This window comes from Rhea americana, unplaced genomic scaffold (genome assembly GCF_003343005.1).
Source record: "Rhea americana isolate MKP2758 unplaced genomic scaffold, rheAme1 scaffold_112, whole genome shotgun sequence".
Classification (NCBI taxonomy): domain Eukaryota; kingdom Metazoa; phylum Chordata; class Aves; order Rheiformes; family Rheidae; genus Rhea; species Rhea americana.
The window spans coordinates 1435640-1440330 of NW_028185173.1; positions in this window are offsets into that span (position 1 = coordinate 1435640).

The window sequence follows — 4691 nt, forward strand, 5'->3', positions numbered from 1 at the left end:
CTTTCAGTGTAACATAGCCAAGAAGCTGACATGTCTCATGCCTTTCTCTTCCATTAGAGACTTGCTATGCCTCCAGATGCTGCACTCTGGATTTAGTGGCATATACTGCTCTTGCACAAATAAGAGTTGCATATGTTACGAGTTAATTCATTTTGTTGTGTTCTCTTGCACATGGTGTTTTGAAACAGTTAAATGGAAAATATTTTTAGTTTGCCATCTTGTATTGAAATATGCTTGGATTATTAAATAAAATCTAAATCCCTAAGTGATACATTCTATGGCAAAAATGCACAAACGCATAATGCTCATGGACCAAAAGTGTGTGAGGGAGCTGTACTAATCCAGTGTCCACAAATACTGTATTTTGAATTTGTGTCTCAGTCAGCCAAAAAGTATGCCAAATAATATACTTATTTGCTGTGCAGCTGAGAATCACCAAGCATATGGTGCAAGGCATGTTATATATGGAAAACAATGAGCAGGAATAAAGAAGCTTCACGCTTTTATTGTGGGCAACTAATTTAGATGAAATAAATGCGATAGATATAAATGGAGAGAGGAGGGTGGCTCCAGAGAGCGATTCAGTGTGCCAAAGTCAGATATGTGTACTTAGATCCTATGAAAGCACGTCAAAGACTGTCCCTGACTGGAGTAGTATATTTAACCCACTCTGCGATCTATTTGCATTGCTTCAAAGTCTACGGCCTAATAAAGCACGATGAACACAAATACCTCTGAAAGGTTCATTTCAAGAAATAGTATAATATTATACTATAATATATTATATTATATACCTGGTTTCCGATTAAGGTAGCTTCTGTTTGGAGGGAAAGAACACCAAAAATTTTTTTATCCCAAAAATGCATTTTTGGAAAGTGTCAGTGCCATTAAGGTATGCCACTTAGACCCTTTTTCAAGATACTTTTTAAAGCATCAGTAGTGTCATTGGCTCCAGCATGCTTAAAAAAGGTTTGCTGAATCAGAATCTTTGAAACAGATGTGATTTCATCTTTTGGTCATGTCTCTGCAAATTAAGCTCTTCTTGTCATGTATTTTTTTAGGGAAATCTAGCTTTCTTTCTTTCCTCCTTCTTTCACAAGCCAAGATATCAGAATCTAAATGAAGCAGCTTCATCTGAAACGATCGTTTCCAACAGTTACTTCGTACTGGACTTCTCTTGTCCAGTGTCTGCTGTTAGCGTTATCTGACATTGGGCTCTGAGGAGCGTGATGCAGCCCTTTGTAAAAATGTACAGGCGATTTTTAGCTCTTTGTCCCCTCCAGCTATTATTAATTAAGGTTCCAATCCTGCAAATGCTTCTATTCAAGCAAATCGCCATGAACACAAACGGGACTCCGTAAAAGCACAGTACTCCCATGTGAAAGCCGGGAAGTGAGCAGAGCCTGAGCTCTTCATGGCAGTGAATATCTTTCTGTTCTGAACGCTAGCTAGTTATGGGTTTCTGGTCCAAGTCTAGAGCTCACCACACTATAAATCATAAGCAAATATACCTGCAAAGTAAGAGGCTTAATCCTAGCAGCTACTAAAACCTAGATATTTTGTAGTTATTTATTCTTGGCGCATACATATGTGCACATGCGTCATCTTCTCAATCTCCAGCAAAGAGCATTCAGAATGACCAGGAATATTCACATTGTGAATAATCCATTACTCATTAACACATAGAAAAGATGATGAAGATTAGTGACTTATCACTCTGCTAACATCTCCTCATGGTGGCAAAATATTTCATGCCATATGAAATATGCCCCCTGCTGCTAGTCTTGTAAAGGCCTGGAAATGTCAGCCAGAAGATGACAAATATTTCAGCTAACGGTAGTTTTTCTCTTTAGTTTGGTCTTTGCGATGTAAGTGCATTTACCCACTAAACAGGTAAAAGTCTTAGTTTGAAAGATTTGATGCAAAGATTTGAGTCAGCCGCATTATTTTATTTTGATTAAACGATCACGTATAATCAGCAAAATATTAATTATGCAGCWCAATAAGGAATAGTCATTGTTAAACATACAAAGTGTTTGAAATACACTTAGCCATAACTCCATACATAACTGTATTTTTGATTGGGGCTCTGGTAAACTGTCTTTCAAATTAAAAATCGGATTGAAATCCCCAGCAAAAATTCTATCAAATAATAAACTGAATAATATGTGAAAATACAAGCCTTTTTTTTTACTCTACGATTAGTAATTTTATAAAAGAATTAACTGAATGCAGCATCTAACTGTCAAGATTGCAAGAAAACAAAATGGAAAACATATTTTTCAGGCATCATTGATTTGCTTGCATATGCATGTTGAATACATTTCTAAATACAAACGAAAGATACATATTTCTAAACTACTACACAAGGGTTATGATAGCTGTTTCTCGGTTTGGCGTTCTTAAGCAGAGAGAATACTAGAGAATGAAACAATTGGTAAAATGCAGTATCATGCGGACTGGGAAATAAATGGCATTGTGCGAGACAGTTCTGTTTGCAAATAAATTATCTATTTAAAAAAAAATGCACCCCAAGGTTTATAGGAGAGCTTGTTTTGAGGCTTCTGAGTATCTAATGTGGAATGCAAGTTTCCCATACTTTAAAAGCACTTTTGAAACATCATAGTTCAGGTGTGAAGCCTCAAGTACATAACTATTTTAATATTTCATCTATTTATTTAAATTAAATAGGAAGCATAGGATATTTTGCTGGTTAGGGTGGGTTGGCAATTGAAATAACTTTTAATGACGCAATGCAAACCTGTAAATCATTTTCAGTGAGGGCCTCGTAGTTCAGCACAGCTTTTATGTAATACACTAAATTGCTGGCATAGCTTTAAAATTTGTAATACTTGGAGATCATGAAAATTAGAACACAATCCATATATATACAGGAGAAGTAACTGGAAATATGGATTCAGGCTTAAAGCTTTTATAGATATGTTGTAGTCTTTAAACCGAAAATTGTGTCTGATACGTATTAAACTATGGCAAATGTAAATGCTAAAAAGAGTGAAATGGAAGTACACCACAAAAATGAAATGTTAAGGTTACATAGTGTGCTTTGTGGTGGTGTAATTTCTCACAAAAATTGTTTTTATGATGAAGTATAGTGAAGATATTGGCACAGTAGGTAATGAATGGTAGATAATTTAGTASGTAATTTATGAATGGTAAATGCTATTGTCATCATTTTTAACTATGCAAGAATTCAGTATTTTTGACAAGTCACTCAACAAATTATTCGTTTTCTGCATAAGGCTTTTCAGTTAAGGCATGCAAGCATCTCTGAAACGATACATAATCCCCTGGCTTTATTACTGCTTGTATCTATAGATTTTCATTGCAGCACAGGTATCAAGAGAAACGAATTATATTGCTTCTGTGGGAGTTAAGCAGGGAAAATTTAGGAGAAAAAGAAAAGACTGAAAACAAACATACATCTGTTGTGAATCTGGATTGACTCTAAGGTTAAATAATGATGCCTGCCTTCACCAAATTGCCACGGAAAAATACKAACTGATCATAATTACAGTACAATAAAATCTCGTCCTCTTGCTTTGATAGACTCTGGAGTACAATAAAATCTTTGGTTAAAATAAACTGAATTCATGTTTGTAAACTTTCTCTATGACAGTAAGGAGCAAATTCTCAAATAGTGAAAAACGTCATCTTTACGCTGAATTCTACAAAGCTATGACAGTTTATACCACAGAAATACTGGTCCACAAGTATGACTAGCTGTCTGATTTTCTTGTAGTATTCATATGTTAGCAAGCTGCACACTRGACAGGAGTGTGCTAGAATCTTATACTCTGATAAACATTCTGGAAGATGGTGCATTTACAGCCTCCAGCGTAAAAGACTGAGCAAGACTACAGAAGTCCTGAAGTGGAGGAAAGCTACACTGATTCACTCGTGTCAGCTTTTTTATATGATCTCTTTTACCATAAATGGTAAATTAAAGAAAAAAACGCAGAAAAAACAAAGCAAATTCAACTATTAGCCTGTATATGAAAATAAAATGATGTTCCAAAGTATGTTGGCTCCAGATGTTTTTATGAGTTAAACTGTTTACTGTTTTCATATATTTAAGACATTCTATTTTTTCACTTGATGCTATAAGCTTTGGGCAAGCTTGCTGGCATTGATTTAATATATGCTTTCATACCACATGTAGGTCAAACGCACATTCTAAAAAGATGCAACGTCAATGAGAATCCAATCAATAATATCAAGCGGCAATTACTGTTTACACTTTCCTCAGTAAATATTTAAATGAAAAGCTTTGAAGTGAAATTTTCTTTGACTGAAAAGTTGCAAATTTTTACAAAGGATGGTATATCATATAGTTATTTGATAAGTCCGTACAGAAACTTTTGGAGATATTTCAGTAAACGTTTGATGTTGCTTATTCATGTCAGCATTGGTTGCTTATATTTTCATTCTCCTTATATTGTTAAAAGTGAAAGCATAAGGCTCTACATAAGTTTGCACTTCCAGCACTCATGTGATTAAAAACTCTTATTAAAGAAGAAATAAGAACACTTGACTTGGGCACTTAGTAGGGGAAGTAAGATCCAAAGGAGATACAGTCCTGAATATTCAGCTTTGATTAGGGAGTTAATGGTAAATGCTTAGCTCTGTCACTATGACTTTGTTATTATGCCTTTTTTTTTTTTTTTTTCCTT